Consider the following 18,602-nt stretch of genomic DNA (forward strand, 5'->3'; position numbering starts at 1 on the left):
TCCAAATGAATGCCTTAGGGGTTGTTAGTACATAAGAGCGGCCATACTGGGTCAGACCAAAGGTCCATCTAGCCCAGTATCCTATCTACCAACAGTGGCCAATGCCAGGTGCCCCAGAGGGAATGAACAGAACAGGGAATCATCAAGTGGTCCATCCCCTGTCGCCCATTCCCAGCTTCTGGCAAACAGAGCCTAGGGACACCATCCCTACCCATCCTGGCTAATAGCCATTGATGGACCTATCCTCCATGAACTTACCTAGGCTTTTTTTTTTTGAGCCTTGTTATAGTCTTGGCCTTCACAACATCCTCTGGGAAAAAGTTGCACAGGTTGACTGTGCGTTGTGTGAAGAAATACTTCCTTTTGTTTGTTTTAAACCTGCTGCGTATTAATTTCATTGGGTGACCCCTAGTTCTTGTGTTATGAGAAGGAGTAAATAACACTTCCTTATCTACTTTCTCCACACCAATCATGATTTTATAGACCTCTGTCATGTCTCCCTTAGTCGTCTCTTGTCCAAGCTGAAAAGTCCTCATATGGAAACTGTTCCATAGCCCTAGCTGACTGAGAACATGGTTTAATCCTGTTCTTCTCTGCCATGGCTGAATCCTCATCCTTCAGATGCGTTGTTACCCTGGGATGTGTACCATGTGGTCGGCTTGTAAACTGACTCAGTAGCACAGGCTGAGAATTCTAATTTGTGATAAGCTTAGTGAATGGAATTAGGTGGAAGCATGTTCCCAAGTTCATTTTTGGTGCAAAATGTACCTTTTTGTGTAATGCGTTGGAAGCAGCGTGATGGGAGTTTCAGCTCGTGTGCATGGCGTTCTGATTTGGATCAATGCGGGCGATAAGGGCTCTGAGCTGCCATTACTGACAATTATGCGTACAGTGTGCTCCAGCTGCAGTATCATTTTTTTCTCCATTCACAACCAGAATGGCTCAAGAAATATCAAGGAGAAGAATCAGCTAGAGGCAGATAAATTACAAGTAATTATTTCTTTCTGTTGCTAGCTAGTTTCTGCTCTTGTGTATTTTCTCAAATGCACCTTCTGGAGAAGCTAGCTGAAGTGGCCCCTTGTCAGCAAATGTTTCTGTGAGCTATGCAGAGCACGGCATGGAAAAGAGATCCTTCTCAGTTATTAAAACTTGCTGTTGGTTTAAACTCATGCTCTCTGCTACGTAAATACATCTGGCATCTCTTGTCCACACCATCTCAGCTGCACAAAGATGCATGTTTAGACACTGCATGGCAGGAAAGAAGAAGGGAGAGCTGAGAACGTGTTTCCTCCTGAATTCTTGGGAGGGAGGTTTATGTATTACTCCCACTTTGTCACTTGAGAGAGGAACTTTAATCCTGATGGAGTGAAACTTGTTGATAAGGGACAGACATGTTAAATCACGCTGAATATACAAGTGTGGGGGTTGATTCTCAGGGTCCTGGATTGCAACTGCTGAGAGTGTGATTCTGGAACATAATGCACCCTGGATAGATAGGATCTGTATTGCTCGGGTGCAGCAGAGTCCAATGTGCCATTTCCACAGTGGCAGAGAAGAGGGTAGCGAAGTGTTAACGTAGGTTAACATAGATAATCACGGAGTGTGCGGGTGGGGTGGAAGCTTCGAATGAAGTTACATATATTGTGAGGTGACTTCTTTGTGGTGTCCTCAGCAGAGGTCTGTCTCTTCCCCGTGGTCCTCGACAGCTCTCTGCAGTGTGCAAGCCTTTGCTTGAGCAGGAAATGAAAGCCCAGACCTGCAAATCTGCCACTGGACTCCCATGTGCCAGTCCACAGTGATAACCAGCCCAGCCCTGTGGCTAACAAGTGGCTTTTTTTTTTTAAATAAAGTGTGCACGTGTAGTGTTTACTTGGTGACAATGAGGTGAGCATGCTGAAGCTTCTTTCTCTGGATTCTCCTGGGTTTTGTCAGTTTTGAACAAGATTAATAATGTCTTTCAGGTAGGTTTTTATAGACTGTCTGAATGATCAGGGAAGGTATCGAGAGGCTGAGTGGTGGATCACTTGGAATATTATTTTTGTTGTACTTTGTTAAATCCTTCCCAGCCATGAAGCACACCCTAGCCTTGGCTAATCTGAGATCCCCATATAATTTCAGTGGGACAGAGCCAATTGCCTACCTGAATTCCTGGTGTCCACCAGAAAAAGCAGCAGCAGCGCTTGCATTTTATGATGATCAGTCTACTAAGCATTTGACTTGGAAGAATTTGGTTACTTTAGTGTGTTTATCAATTGAGAGAGATGCGTATGGTCCTCTCCTTTCGGATCCTCGTGCTGGCCTTTACCTTTCTTACTGTGACTCCCCTCCTGACTTTGGTCTGTATTTGCACTGCAGAACTGTGCGATCTAAAGTTGGGGGATTAGGAGTTAATTTTATTTTATCAAGATATGCAGTTATTATCCCAGTTCTTATCCCCTCCTCTCTTTCTCCACCATCCCCCCACCCCAAAAGCTCTCAGTGCATTAATCTGAAAGGGACTTGAAATGTGACTAATGTCCTTAAAGTTCCTGTCAATTTTTTCTTCCCCAATTCATTTGACATGAAAGTGAGAAGTAAACAGAAACCCTGTGTTTAAGCAGATAACTTGGAAAGCCTTTTCCATCACATTTAAAAATGGCCGTGTCATGGATTCTGCGAATTGGCGGGTTCTATTTTGTTTTATTTTTTTTTGTCTGGGTGGTAAATTTTCTTGTAATAATCTCTACGTGGTTTTATGAGGTTTAGGGATAAGATTTTTTTGAAGGGATGTTAAACCATTCTCAAAAATGACATCTCATTACAGTGAAATTCATCTGCTGAGATTGGAGACATTATAGGCCGGGGGAAACTATGGCTCCAGTTTAAAAATATGATTTTTTTTCTATAGGAAGTACTTTTTAATCTTTTTAATGAGGGTGGTATGAGATACACAACCCCTTATTGTTTCTGAGAAGTCCTGACATCCGGCCTAACATAATCCATTTTCTGTTAGCTACTAGTTAGAGGCTTTAAAAAACAATGTAGGCTCGTTTTGGCAAAGCTGTGCATTAATCTTTCATATGCTCAGTGCTCCCCCTCCCCGAGAATGAGACACTTTATAATGCTCCATCTCGTTTTTCCAAATGATCCTGATATCTGGGTGCGTGGCTTGACTTTCCCTAGCATGCTACCAAGTGTTGGACTCCTGCACATTTACTGTGCAGTGTGGGATGTTGAAATGGCAGCATGGGATCTTTCAAGCCACAAATATCCAATCTCTGGTGAAGTTCCCCTTGACCCAATCCCACCCCAGTTCCTGAAACAATCAGCTGTGAGCATTACCCACCATTGTACAGACCAAATAGGGGAGACTGAGCGAAGAAAGGAATGTGCATCTTTCCCCTGCATTTACATATGTTGGATTGTTTCTATCCAAGAAAGAAGTGAGGGGGAACATGGTGATCAGTGCTGGTTGAAATCCCGATTTCCCAGATGTACCCCCAGGCCTTGCCTAAAATGCCGCCTTGCTCTCTCTTTAACACTGGTTTGTGATGATGCTTTGCCCTTGGGCTCCAGGCTGCTGGTATGCACTAATTCTGGTCTGCCTGGGGAGAGAACCCCCCCCCCCTCAGTTTCCTCCTCCTTTAAGAGACAGCCATACTAATTGAGCTCTACTTTGGAGGAACTAATGAAAACAAAATAAAAATGGGATTCAGAGGTTAACTGCCAGCTTTAAATGCATATGAAAATACTTAAGAATAATGGGATTTTCTTTTTTTAATTTTGGTTAATGGAGTAGTAGATTTTTGAATTGATTCTATTAAAAATAAAACTGTCAGTTTCAAACCTGGGGAGGCAATTATGGGTTATTTAGTTGACAAGGTATTGTGTTAATCTTGGCTCGTTCCTTCCATGCAGTCCTTCTCTAGAGCGTTCCATGCAGGGGAGAGTGGTTGGTGGAGGTGCTAAAGGACCAGGTCCTGGTTTCTAAAGCCTCCAAGAAAGAATTCGCTCCAGGTTTAAGGAAATGGACATCTTGTGTGTGCATCACATACTGTGTCGTTTCTGTAAATGAGGAAGAAGATGGACCTACTTCAACTGCTTTGGCCTCAGCACAGGGAGGATTCAAAGTTTTCTCTTAATTTAATGAGGATAAAACTAATATCCCAAGGCCTCCCATTATGTAATGTGTTTGTATGGGTCTGATTTTAAAATGTGGGTGCTTAAAAGTGTGCACCTAAATTAGCTGCCTGACTCTTTCCATGCTAACCAATAGGACCTGCATGTTCGTAGCTCCTCTGAAAATCAGGCATATTGTGCTGTTTAAATATGCATTCAGATTCCTAACATGGGGCACCCATGAAAATGTTTTGGCCTGTTTGTAGAGAGCTAGACAAAACTTAATACCCAGCTGCAGACTGTCTTTTGGCTGAGTTGCATGATTATAAAAATGGAGAGCATAGCACACCTTTGAATTCAAAATAGTGCCTTTTTGTTTGGTACTGGTTGGGCATAGCTTTAAACCGAGACACGTAAACTCCATCGATGAAAGGTACGTAAGAGTCAGTTTCCTCCACTAGGCTCTTCTCCAACTGGCTGAGCTTCCATTGAGACCATTCCTCCATGCAAAATCCCAGTCTAGCTCTGGCTTTCTTCTGCCACGACACTCTGACCTTTCACTCGCTAGGTAGCAGGGCGGATGGAAATGAATGGAGAGACCCAACCAGTCTGTAATCTGGTTAATGCAGAACCCTCTGCTCTGTCAGCTGTTTCAGTTTCTTGTGTGAATGTTTGTTACTGTAAAAATCCACTACAAACACGTGTGTTTGTGGGGTGGAGTGTTCTGAAGGTACAAGGATGGCGGGGGAAGCCAGAGTGGTGTGCAGAGTGACTAGGGCTGCCAAACCTCCCTCCAGGATTGGCCTGCAGTCTCCTGGAATCAGCATCCATCTCCCGGTGACTATTGAAAGCATTTCAGGAGATTTTAATAGGATATTTTAAGAAAATGACATTACGTCATGGTGGGAAAAATAATCTCCCGGAATAGCTTCAGTCAGAGTTGGCAACCCTAGGAGTGACCCAGAAGACAGGGCACCGGATTTGGAGATGGGAGATCTGGATTTTAGCCTTAGCCCTGCCACTGACCTGCTGGGTGACCTCTGGCAACTCACTTCCCTGCTCTCTGCCTCAGTTTCCCCTCTCTACATCTGTATTGTCTGTTCAGAGTGTAAGCATGGACTGTCTCTTACTATGTGTATCTACAGCATCTAGCACAGAGGTGGGCAAACTATGGCCCGCGGGCCACATCTGGCCCGCAGGACCATCCTGCCCGGCCCCCGAGCTCCTGGCCCAGGAGGCTAGCCCCCGGTCCCGCCCCTGCTGTCCCCCGACCCCCGCAGCCTCAGCTAGCTCACTCCAGGTGGCGGGGCTGTGAGCTCCTAGGGCAGCACAGCTGCAGAGCCCGGCCTGACCCGGTGCTCTGAGCTGTGTGGTGGTGGCGGTAGCATGGCCGGGCTCCAGCCGGATGGTGCGGCTATAGCGCTACCAGCTACCGGTGCTCCAGGCAGCACGGTAAGGGGTCACTGAGAGGGGGGATTGGATAGAGGGCAGGGGAGTTCGGGGTGGTGGTTGGGGTCGGGGGTGTGGATAGGGGTTGGGGCGGTTGGGGGGGGAACAGGCAGTTGAATGGGGGCAGGGGTTCCGGGGGGGGCAAGTCAGGAAGGAGTGGGGGTTGGATGTGGCAGCGGGGGGCAGTCAGGGACAGGGGAAGGGGTGGTTGGATGGGGCAGGGGTCTCGGGGGGCTGTCAGGGAACAGAGGGTTGGATGGGGCAGGAGTCCTGGGGGCGGGGGGAGCAGATTGGAGGTGGGGGCTGGCCCTCCATACAATTTTACGAAACCCGATGCAGCCCTCAGACCAAAAAGTCTCCCCGCCCTGATCTTGTACATTGGCTCCAGGTTGCAGGCGGGGCCTCTATGTGCAACTGTAGCCCCTGATCTCTCATCTGTTCATGTGGGGTTTTGTAACACACTCGCCAGCACAGCCAGCATCTCAGCTGCTGACAGCAGAAGCTGAACCAAGGCTTTGGTCCAACAATACGGGATATGCGTTACTGGGTAAAACCTTTTCTTCTTTACTTTTGTCAGACAAAGTTTATTGCTTGTCTAGCATAGACATTTCTGTTTCAATATTTGTGTTAGATTTTTACAGGACACATCTAATGAAGTGAACTCATTATGTAAAGTGTAGTAAGTACCCAGTAATCACATGGTACATAGGCACAAGGAATTATGCAAACCTCTCATACTGGACAGAATAAATCAGTGCTACTGAAAGATCAGAGGCATGCTAGTTAAACTTTCTGATTGACCATCTTCTGTGGTGGACAAGAAAAGCAGCCTCATGTCTAATACAGCCCCATTGCTGATTCATTGCATGTGAGAGGAAATTGGAGTATACAGCAGTGTATGGTAGAGTGGAGAAGAGAAGGTAACTAATGGCCTGTTGGACTGATTCATCTATCAAACGGCTTCAGGTGAAAACCTTTCACCAGACTGTTAATGATTATGTAGTCGAGCAGGCTTGTCAATGGGGTGTTATGTTGTTCTGCACATATAGATGACGCTTGTAAGCTTAATTCTTGGTGGCACTGGATCTTACATGTTAACATATGGGCCACTTGACCAACCAGACTAACAGAGAAAAGGAACAAAGAAAAACAACAACCTGAAAGTTTAAAAAAAAAGAGGTAGGAAAATCTCTCTCTGTGCAATGCAGGTCAGTCCAGCGGAACTTTATTGTGTGGCAAACTATACGAGTGTTACTGAAGAGTAAGGAAAAGCCAGACTGGGCAGGTGTCTGGGGTGGTGGTGGTGGGGTTTTATCCTTTATTCATTATTGTCCATTCCTGATCCAGTGGCCAGTTGCTACGAAGCACAGTGCCATCTCTGCTGTGTCTCCTCTTTTTCCCAGCGTCAGGATATGACAGCTGTATCTCTATTGCGGTAGGTCTTTGTGAAAATACCCCCTCAAGTAGGTATTCTAGTTTTATAGGTTGAACGTGATTCTGTGCCGAAGATACTACACTGAGGCATTGGAAATACCTACACAGAATATGTTTAACAAGACAACTAGCAGGCAGATTCCAGGGAAATAACCATCAAACATAGAAGACAATCTATAGAGTCTTCTTAAACAAGGAGACTTCCTTAGGATTTTAAAATCGTTTTGGTGGAGGTGTGAACCTGCCTCTCCAAATTCCTGCCTATGCAGCATGCATGCATGAGCTCACCTAGGAGAGGGTACTAGTCATCCTGGCCTGAACTTTTGAAATCGGCCTCTGTTTTTGGGCAACCACCGTCAAATTCCAAGGGTTCTGTTTTCAGAGGTGCTGAGCTTCTGCAGCTTCCATTGACTTAAGAACATAAGAACGGCCATACTGGGTCAGACCAGTGGTCCATCTAGCCCAGTATCCTGTCTGCCGACAGTGGCCAATGCCAGGTGCCCCAGAAGGAATTAATAGAACAGGGAATCATCAAGTGATCCATCCCCGGTCACCTATTCCCAGCTTCTGGCAACTGGAGTAAAGGGATATTCTGCACCTCTGAAAATCATGCTCATTGGGCACCCCAAAAGTTAGTGAGGGAGTTTTGAAAAGTTGGGGCCTTGTTTTTAGCAGTTAAAGTGGCTGCTTGTGGCCTTTGGAATAGGTCTGAGGCCAGGTCTCCCCTAAGAAATCAGGTTGGTATGAGTACGTCATTCAGGGATGTGAAAAATTAGTTATACTGACCCAACCTGTGGTGTACACAGCGGTGAGTCGACAGGAGAATTCTCCCGTCGACGTAGCTTCTCGGGGAAGTGGATTAACTATGCTGATGGGAGAAGCCCTCCTATCGGTGTAGGTTGTGTCTTCACTGAAGCGCTACACTGGTGCAGATGCACTGGTGCAGTGTTCTGCCCTGAAGAACCCTTACTGACTTTCTCTGTGCAGTGTGGGTGACATGGAGCTGGTCCTTGTCCTTATTCATTAGAGAGTCTCATGTGGAAATACTGCGCAAAGGCTAGTGCACAAGTAAAACTGGTTAATTTAAATCATTACATTCCTATCTCCAGTAATAGGAAGGTGAGATTTGTAGATTTCCAGATTGCTCTGGGAGGTGATGGAAGCTCCAACCCTCTCCCCACACCAGGGTGTTTTCTAAGAGGCCATAGTGCCATACAGATAAGTTTTCATACACCCGTAAGATTTCGTGGTGGGATGTTATATACCTGTAGCCGACTGTACTTCTGCAGCCTCTCACTAGCTTGGGATGCCATTGTAGCCATCCAAGGGTAGAAAAATAAGGCAGTTGAAAAGACTTGTTTCTTTATTTTATGCTCCCCAATCACTTACAATAGCTGCAGCCTGTCAGTGATATGGTGATAGCTCATTTTTACCAAACTGCCAGGATGCTGCCTCATGTTCCATCTCTGTTCTCCCCTTGTACATTTTCTTTTTTTAATTTGAATAAATGTTCCTCCCTCCCTCCCTGATAGTGGCAAGTACCTGTAGGCGTAGGCTAGAATTCTTGTTCTCAGTTTTTCCCTTCTATAAAATAGATTTCCCACCTCAGCTTCCCAGGTCCCTAGGCTACTTTCTGTCCTTGTTCTGAGTTCTCCATTACACATGTAGCCACCTGTATCTGTGACAGACGGGAATTTGTGTTGCAGCATTGCCTAGAGACCTCACCCGAGAAAGGGGCCCCATTGTACTGGATGCCATACAGACACACGCAAAGCAATGGGCTAGACCAGGGGTCGGCAACCTTTCAGAAGTCCTGTGCCAAGTCTTAATTTATTCACTCTCATTTAAGGTTTCGCATGCCAGTAATACATTTTAATGTTTTTAGAAGGTCTCTTTCGATAAGTCTATAATATATAACTAAACTATTGTTGTATGTAAAGTAAATAAGGTTTTTAAAATGTTTAAGAAACTTCATTTAAAATTAAATTAAAATGCAGAGCCCACCAGACTGGCCAGGACCCAGGCAGTGTGAGTGCCACTGAAAATCAGCTCGCGTGCCGCCTTCAGCACGCGTGCCAGAGGTTGCCTATGCCTGGGCTATACCCTGGAGAGTTCACACTCGAAGTAGACAAGGCCAACAAAGTGCAGGAGAAAGGAAATATTGTTATCCCCATTTTACAGATGGGAAACTGAGGCACAAAGTTCAAGTGGCTTGCCCGGGGTCACACAGGATCTATGGCTGAGCCAGGAATTGCACCCAGAGTTCCCAAAGCCTAATCCACTGCCTTCATGACAAGACTATCCTTCATCTTTTTGGTCCACATCCAGTCCCGGGGTGTTTTATTTTTAATGCTGCAAGTTTGTCACAGAAGTCACCAGCAGCAGGAATTTGTTGCGGGGGCTCAGGGCTGGGGCATGAGCTTTGGGTAGCGCTTGCCTCAGGGGGGAGGCTCCCTGGAAGTGGGGATATGTCCCTCCCTCCCTCAGTTCCTGGCTCTGTGTGCTGCCTCCGCTCGCAGGCACCGCCCCCACAGCTCCCATTGGCCATGGTTCCCGGCCAATGGGAGCTGTGGAGCTGGTGCTCGGGTGGAGGCAGCGTGCAGAGCTGCCTGGCCACGCCTCTGCCTAGGAGGAGCTGGATGGGGATGTCGCTGATTCCGGGGAGTGTCAGAGCCAGGCAGGGAACCTATCAGCCTCCCCCCGCTCCCAGCACCATCAGGGATCCCAGGCTGCACCTGGGCCGCCGACACCCCCTGCACCTGTGGTACCCCTGGGCCACTCATCCCACCCCGATTTAGTCAGGGTACATACAGTACAAGTCAGGGTAAGGTCATGAGCTGTGAATTTTTGTTTACTGCCCGTGACCTGTCCATGAGTTTTACTAAAAGTACCCGTGACTAAAACGTAGCCTTATTTATTTTTCCCTGTACAGGAAATCAAAGATTAAATGGACTTTGTCAAGGCAGATGTTTCCTCCTAGGCTTCTGTCCTCTCCCAATCACCCAGATGGCAGCTATGCCTTTGGAAATACACATCTAATATGGTGAGAGCATCTACCTTTTGAAAGCCAGATTTCCAGTGCAATTGAGCATTTTTAGATGCTGTGATCTAAATGACCTAAAATTGTACATATTGTTTTTCTGTATTAAACACTTTTGAAAAGACGTTTTTAACCTCTGGAAGCAGTTACATAAATATAATAATCCTACCTAACAGTATAAGAAGTTTGAGAATATTTTGTTTCAATCCTGGATATTTATAAAGTTAAGGGACATTTGATTTTAAATCTGATTTTTAACCTGACAATGACAGCAGAATGAGTGATGTATTTAATTTCTACTCCAGACTGGGAAATTAACAATGGCAAGTTTTTTTCAAATGGTTTTCTAACTTCTCTGGCTTTCAGTTGATCAGTTCCAGAAGTTTGGCACCAATTGCTGGTGTAGAAGTTGGTAAAAAGTCCTGACATACTGCAATAAAATGAACACAGCTGAATGGCAGATCAATGCCCTCCAGCAGTGACCCTAATCAGTTTGTATGAGCTACCAAATGCATCTAAATAGTGGTCCCTTCCTCTAAGCCCCACCACGGTCTGTTGCACTGAGCCATATCCAACTGTTGCTAGCATCTGGGCTGTACCTCGCTGCACTGCCAACATGTTACAGATGAGTGACAGGGGAAGTCTCAGGCCTCGAAAAAGAGCTAACCAGTTTCCGGGGGCAGTAAGGTCGGACCACTTGGCAAGTACTTGGGCTTAATTTTCAACTGATTAATTCTTTCCAGGCTAGACAAACATTTAGTCCTCTTTCAGGCTGAAAGATGGATCCATCTGTTTCTTCCTGGCATGAGAAAAATGTTCTAAAACCCCTGGAAATACTCCTGGATTTGTGGATGTAAAAGAGCGATTGTGAAATGGCCTAGGCCTGGAAACAAAATGAATGTCTCTCGTCACAGGGGTACTGTGCTTCTTCTGACCTGTAGCTTGGGTCGGTGCAAACCAAAGGCTTCTAAATTACATTGAAAACAAATTGAATGTCGAAGATGAAGGCTGATTGAGCATTTCTTCCCAGTTTGATTAATCAGGAGTCAAATGAAAGCAGAGTTATTTCAGAGGCTATTAAGGAAGATAAGAATCTGGATAAAAAACCTTTTAGTGGGAAAAACTGGGTGGCTGATGCTTTGAGGGACGGCGAGGTAGTTCTGGGAAGAACGGCAGATAATCGGTCCTTTTCTTGAGCAAACTCACTGGAACTGTGGCAATGGTTATACACCGATAACGCCTGCTCCCCACCAACATCCCAGATGTTTTACAGTCAGGTTCAGACTGAGCCACGGGATGCGGACAGCTCTAGCAGTACTAACTTGCTCTTGGAGGAGCTTGTGCCCTTTAATCTGGGTTCTCATCCATGATGGTGTTTCCTGTGCACCCACTGGACCTGATAGTCACACTCCTTATGAGTGAGGACTCTAGTTCAAATCCGAGTGGGTGTGAAATTCCCAAACGAGCTAAGACCCAAGTGGCCTAATTAATATGGAAATTAATTAAGACGAGAGAGAAAAGATCAAGTTAAAACAGAAATGGTTTGCATAGCATGTCTGACCGGACACTGCAAAAGCCCATCCTGTTAGGCCTAGTTTAGGGTTAGCTCCAGTGAATAAAGAAAACCTTGCGTTTGTGGAGAATGCCCTTTCTCCTCTGACCCTTCCTGCCGAGCAGTTTGTCAGAGACCCGTCCTTTGTGGCATCTGTTGTCCCCTGGCTTTACTTACCTCTCTCAGCCCTAGTGCACATATCAGATTTCATTCTGTCTGGCTTATTCTCCTAGAACGCGTTCTGCCAAAGAGAAGTGGTGTTTCCTGGGGTAGACTGTCGCCAGATTAACTCATGATTGTGCTAGTGCTGCGGATGTCAGCATGATATCGGTTACTGCTGTCCCATTCTGATTTGCCTCTTATATCCCCAAATAAGCATCCTCTCTTCTCCAAGGCTGTCTAGCTGTGGTGCTGGCCTTACTGACCATGCTTTGGCATGTGCATTGTTTTGCCTGGGGAGCTCAGTTTTCTGTAAAAGACACAAGGCATATAACATTCTGTAACTGATAGTTAACATTAATTCTAGCATTTCAGCATGAATGAATCACAGACAGCTTAACTGATCTGTAACAATGAATGGTGAAGGAGTAGCTTTCTTTAGGGTAGAAATCTAGTCATCGTTGTTGGCTGTCCCTCGATACAAGGCTGATGTCTGCCAGGGGAAAAGTCATTGATGAGACTTAAGATTGCCGAGGAGTCCAATCCGTGCTCTACAGATTTTTCCGCATATGTGACAGGTGGTTGCTTGGAGAGAGCACAGCTGCTGGCCAGGATGCTGTACACGTTCCTTCCTCTGCTGTTTCTCAGCCTCTTGAGCAAGCTGATTCCCTTCAAAACAGGCTGAGGCTGGGTGTATGACGCGTGGTGTGACACCACTGCAGTCTATTTCCAGCCAGCTCTTCCCAATTCATGGGGTCAGTGCCTCCCTTCTTAAGATGTACTTTCAGGGTGTCCTCGTACGTTTCCTCTGTCCTCCGCAGGTCCTCTTACCATGACTAAGTTGAGAAAAGAGGACTTGCTTCGAAAGACGAGTATCAGCCATCCACACGCAATGACCAGCCCAACAAAGTTGATGTTTCATAATCTTCACCTCAACAGTGGTGATGTTAACTGCAGAAAGAATGCTGCCGTTGATGCAACGGTCTTGCAGTCTGATAGGCAGCACTGCTGTACCACTCCAGACACTTAGGGCTTTGGTATGCCACCCGTGTCTCACACCCATAAAAAAGAGTGGGGATGACTACTGCATTGCAGGCTAGGAACTCTAGTTTCCATCCACAGATCTCTGTCAATAAAGACATGACAAAGCAACTTTCTGAAGTATGCGCTGGCACAATTCTAGTAGGAGCTTGGAGAAGACTGAAATCACATGTGTGTCTATAATAACGTTTGACACTGCAGTAGGTTATTCCAGTATCATTATTTGTATTGCAGTAGTATCTAGAGGCCCCAACCAGGATTGGGACTCCCTTTCACTGGGCACTGAGCTGTAGGAGAGAGATCCTTCCCCAAAGAGCTTACGGTCTAAGTAGACAAGATGGACGAAAGGGTGGGAGGGGAAGTGACTTGCCCAAAGTGAGCCAGGACCAGAACTTGGGTCTTTGAGTCCCAATCCCCATGTCCTATGCATTGGACCAATATGTCCCTAATAATGACCCAAACTTTAGACCATTGGTCTACCCATGCTCTGAGTAGCTAATTGCCATCCACAGAGGGATGTGAAATGTTGCACTGTAACAAGCCTGCGTTCATCGTTGACTTTGGCATGAATGCCTTAAGGGCTGAAATCTGTGCACCAACATGGTTTGGAGGAAGGCAGGTGCAACTCACAGGTGAAGAAGCCCCCCAGCTTGCTAGTGTCTTCCAGGAGATGCAGCAGCATGACTTACCATCCTCATAAATATGACCTCTTATACGTTGCAAATGCAGGTTAGCTAATGTCAAAGTTATTCCTAGTATAAACTCTTCTTGATGAGAAGGGTGTGTCATTGCTTCTTCCTAGGCACATGGGACAGTCAGAAGAATGCTTGTTTTATGCTGATCAGTCTTGTGTTCAGACTGAAATACTTATGTTGATTAATGCATCAGGGGAAATCTCTTCCTCTGTATTATGGTATCTCTGCTTGGACCAAAATGATGAGGGTTAAAATTTTGCTGTTCAGTCGCTCCCAGTTGTTTGTCTGTCCGTTGGCTTCTCACATGGTCACTTCCATAACTTCTTCCACGTGACCCCCTATGGATGGTGCAACTTCCTGCATCTTATCCACAAGGCCCCTGCCTGGTTCACAGTTAAGTCCCGCTCGAAAACCAACTATTATGAATCAAGTAGATTTGTATATAAATAGGCTGTTCCCATTTCCTTTTCTTTCACCTGTCTCCTCGTCTGTTCTTAGACTGTGAGCACCTCTGTGCAGGTCATGCTTTCTCCAGTGTTTGGAAAGTAGCTATAACAGAGTGAATGCTACTGTAAATGAATAATAGTAGGTTCTTTACATCAGGCACAGTGGCCTCAGGGCAGAAGATCAGGATTTAGCATTTGATCCTATGTTTTAGGGCAAACCGTTCATGCCTTTTGGACCAGGAACACCCGGTTTAAGTCGGATTTTAACAAATGTTGGGCTTTTCAATGTGGAATAATTTTTCTAAGTAATTACTCGTACATTTCTGTATTATGAAAAAGAGAGGAATTGGCAGGAAGGTGAGTCAACTGGGAAACACAGTAGACCTTTTGGATTTGTGATGGGATATATTTGCCCCTTAATATCTGCTTAATACCAGAGACCCAATAATCAAGAGCGAGTTCGTATCGCTCAGTACACTGTACCTCCATAGCCTAGCTGGAGCCTTGTGTGAGCTAATGAGCCTCTGGCTTACCTTTTCCCCCCTCCTAGATTTTATTTTGAGGAACAATGTAATCGGCTTCCTCAGTCACTGTAAATTTATTTACTTCTGCTGCTTTTGAGATGATCAGAATTAACTTGTTTAGTATTGAATAAGTACCACCTTGAGGTATCATAAAGATGTCTGGCTCAATCATTTCAGGAGGTGTCTGTATCCACTCCTTATGGCTGCACTCATCTGTGGTTTTTAATCCTTGCCGTGGCAAAGTATTTTTTTTTTAAATGCAAATTCTCTGTCTGACCGCATAGAAGTTCTTGCCCTCTAGAGCAGTGTGGTGAAGCTTTGCAATTTGTGGTATGACCTATGGGCTTTCTTTCCTACTAGAGGAAATCTCTCTGGCTTTTATGTTTGATTGTGTAACGTCAAAGAAAGCCAATAAAGAAACTTGTACAACATATTGTTTGTGTCGCTAACCTCAGATACCACGAACCTCTAAACTGCTAACAGTTGTCTTGCATAAGGAATAGTCCTTTTCTTCGTCACTTATCAAACAAACTTGCGGGGTGGTGGAGAGGCGGCAACTGATTTACCTCTATATAGTCTTCTGTTCCCACCCTGACTACCCATGTTAACCATGGGACTTGTCCTAGGACTAACATCCAGATCTCTTCTTTAACCAGCCAGTATGTGGCCTTCATAGAGGGGTGGAGGCTGGAACTGTTGCCACCCACACAGATTCCATGATGCACACAATCTCCACTGGGTTGGTAAATGGCATTCCCTTGAGGCAGGATCCCCAGCATGGCTGTGAAATGTGCTGAGTGGGGTGTCATGGATGGGATGGTGGTCTGCCATTAATCAGTGATTCCTGAGTATCGGTAGGTTGATTTGCACAAGATTTACAGAATCCAGGCTAAACTTGGCATGCTGTTTCATTTCCATTTGGCTAATAGCCGAACTTCAGTGAGCTGGTGAGAGGCCTCCGAGAAGTAAGTTACCGTGGGACTGCCGTGTATTGGAAGAACATCTGTGGTCAGCATCTTCTCTGCTCCCTTTGTACTCCTGATATCTGACTGGGGCCCCCGGAGTGCTAGCTGACCCCAGCAGCATCTGTCTTGCACTGTCCACCAGGCTTGTCTGAAGAAGGGATTTACAGATGGACATAGGAAGGTCTTAAAGGTCACAGCTGTTAAATATGAGAAAGTGAAAAAAGGGCACAAGGGTTGAACGTGGCACAAGTGCAGTAGCCGCTTGTCCAAAAGCATTGACAGTTTCCAAGCTGCTGACCATTTTGAGAACAAATAATTTCACTTGCTGTGGAACACCGCCTGAACTTAATCATTTATCAAATTAAAACCTAGTGAATTCAAATATAAGAAACTGAAAGAGGCTTTCATCCCCTAGACCTGAAACAGAGAGGGGAGGGAGTCTCCAAGGGGGGCCCCTAAAGGAAACTCCAATATTTTTTTCATAAAAATTTGTATGGATAAATATTTTATTCTCAGTTAAGCATGAACAGTACGCTCGGGGCTGTACAGGACATAAAAGAAGATAGTTCCTACTTGAAATTTTAATCTAAAGAGATCTTAAATATTCCTTTTAAACCTATTTTTAAGACTATATTAATAATTTGAGGAGGAAATGTGGAAATGCCTGCAGTTCTGTGGCTTTGCATGGCTTGTCATTTGCTCTGTGGAGGCTGCATTCTTAACGGAGATGGACAGTGTGTTGCTTTCTCAGGACATGCAGGATTGTAAACCACCCTGTTATCCTTCTGCCTTAGCAAGAGGGATTTATTGGTGCTATACTGTGTGGCAGCTCCCCGCCTCCCCAGTCTGTTAGCCAGCCAGACAAATCCCTTAGGACTCTGCCAGTCTAACCCAAACTCTCCAGAAGCATCTCCCTGCGTCATCCAGCCCCTGTCACTGATGTCCACAGATGCACCAAGTCCGCTGTCTCCAGAGAGAGAGAATATACACGAGCTTGTTGGCTCAGCTAAGGATGCTCACCTCACTTTCCTATCAGCCCTGCAATGAATTGGTAATAAAACACGAATATGTTTATGGATAAAGAACAGAGATTGGAGTGACACCAAGCAGAGATAATAGAAACAGAAAATGGTCACAAATAAAACAAAAGTATAACATGCTTCAGAGAGGCTACTTATAACCGGAGCAGACTCCAAGCTTTGTCTAAAGCAGTTTTCTTACCTACAGCTGCTTCTCAGCATCACCAACCCACATGGCTGGGGATCCGTCACTCAGATGCAAAGAGCTCTAACTTCTGTGTTCCCTCAGTGATGGATAACAAGATGTCCTTTTGCTTCTCCTTATATTCCCCAGAGTTCATTATCTTTGTCTCAAGTTAAGATGGCCGCCTGGGGTTCACATTGTGATGTGTCCTCTGGTGTGCTGATGCCATGCTGTTTCCTCATTCTCCTGATAACTGGTATTTACCTGGATTGCAAATGAACTGCCCATTGCCTCTGGCATCACCATGCTCAATTTACATTGGAGACCCAGGCAAACAGGCAAATCAACATTCCTTTGTCTAGGACAAACTTGTTTGCGGTGTTGTAACCATTTGGTCCTAGGATATTAGAGAGATAAGATGGGTGAGGTGCAATATCTTTTACTGAACCACCTTCTGTTGGTGAATGAGATAAGCTTTTGAGTTTATACAGAGCTCTTCTTTGTGTCTGAGAAAGGTACTCAGAATATCACCATTAAATACAAGGTGGAACAGATAAGGAGTTAACACATGTTGCAAGAGACAAACACATTGCCAATGTATCCATTTCATCCTTGCCTATAACAATTTTACATTCAACAACAAACACTTTGTAAAAACCATGGGAACAGCCATGGGTACTAGGATGGCTCCCCAATATGCCAACATCTTCATTGACCACGTGGAGGAAGAATTTCTGGACAAGTGCACCACAAAACCAATGAAATACCTGAGATTCATTGATGATATTTTCATTCTCTGGGCAGATGACCTAAACTCCCTTGTAGATTTCCATCACAACTTCAACAACCACTACCCATCCATCAAACTCTCTCTAGAGCGACACCACAATCAGCTTCAGTAATGGAACCCTACAGACAAGTACATACAAGAAATCCACAGATCACCATCCTTACCTTCACAGATCCAGTAACCACCCCAAACACACCAAGAAATCTGTTATCTACAGCTAAACCCTCGGATACCACAGAATATGCTCCGAGGAGAAAGTCCAGGATACACTCTTGAATACAGTTAAAACTGCCTTTCCCAAACAAGGACACTCCACCAGAGAAGTAGATTGCATCATGGAAAGGGCCACCCAAATATTTGGCGAGAACCTGCTTCAATACAAGGGTGAAAAAGCCTCCAACAGCACACCCCCTAGTTGTCACCTACCACTCCGCACTGGAACCTGTACAAGGTCTCATTAAGCAATTACAAGCCATGCTCCATGGGGATCTCATCCTGAAAAAAATCTTTCCCAACCCCCCCACTCTTCTGGCCTTCTAACAAGCCACCAACCTAGCCAAGCTCATCATCAGAAGCAAGCTCTCCACAGACAAAGGGGGAGGGATAGCTCAGTGGTTTGAGCATTGGCCTGCTAAACCCAGGGTTGTGAGTTCAATCCTTGAGGGGGCCACTTAGGGATCTGGGGCAAAAATTGGTCCTGCTAGTGAAGGCAGGGGGCTGGACTCGATGACCTTTCAAGGTCTCTTCCAGTTCTAGGAGATTGGTATATCTCCAATTATTACCTTTAGACCAGGACCCACCAACTCAAAGTAACACCAGATCCTGCCAGAACAACAGATACAAAACCTGCAGATCTATCTCCATTGCTGAGAGTATCAACACCCGCCACAATACACCTTTCAAGATTCATGGTTCCTACATGTGCCTATTGCAACATGTGGTGTAGCTCATCCAGTGCACTAAATACTCCAGTAACAACTGTGTGGGTGAAACCAGACAATCACTGTGCTATCAAATGAACTTGCATGGAAAAATAAGACAAAAACAGCATATTGCCCGTGGGTGAACACTTTTCAAAAAACAATCACTCCATATCTGACCTCTCAGTCCCTGTCCTCAAAGGAAGTTTACATAACACCTTCAAAAGATGAACCTGGGAACTTGAATTTCATAACTCTGCTAGACACCAAAAATCATACTTAATAA

At 45.3% G+C, this 18,602-nt stretch overlaps 1 protein-coding gene and 1 long non-coding RNA gene across 3 annotated transcripts in view; one reads left to right on the forward strand and one right to left on the reverse strand.

The window, feature by feature from the left end:
• The window catches only part of LOC123364164, a 30,759-nt gene extending 14,053 nt beyond the window's left edge, over nt 1-16,706 (reverse strand). The window contains exon 1 of the long non-coding RNA XR_006577021.1: nt 16,625-16,706. This is a non-coding gene — a long non-coding RNA (uncharacterized LOC123364164). The remainder of the gene's footprint in view (nt 1-16,624) is intronic.
• ZC3H3 (zinc finger CCCH-type containing 3) overlaps nt 1-18,602 on the forward strand; it is a 341,038-nt gene that overhangs the window by 143,195 nt on the left and 179,241 nt on the right. The gene's annotated exons all lie outside the window — the stretch shown is intronic.

This window comes from Mauremys mutica, chromosome 2 (genome assembly GCF_020497125.1).
Source record: "Mauremys mutica isolate MM-2020 ecotype Southern chromosome 2, ASM2049712v1, whole genome shotgun sequence".
In the NCBI taxonomy this organism is placed as follows: Eukaryota; Metazoa; Chordata; order Testudines; family Geoemydidae; genus Mauremys; species Mauremys mutica.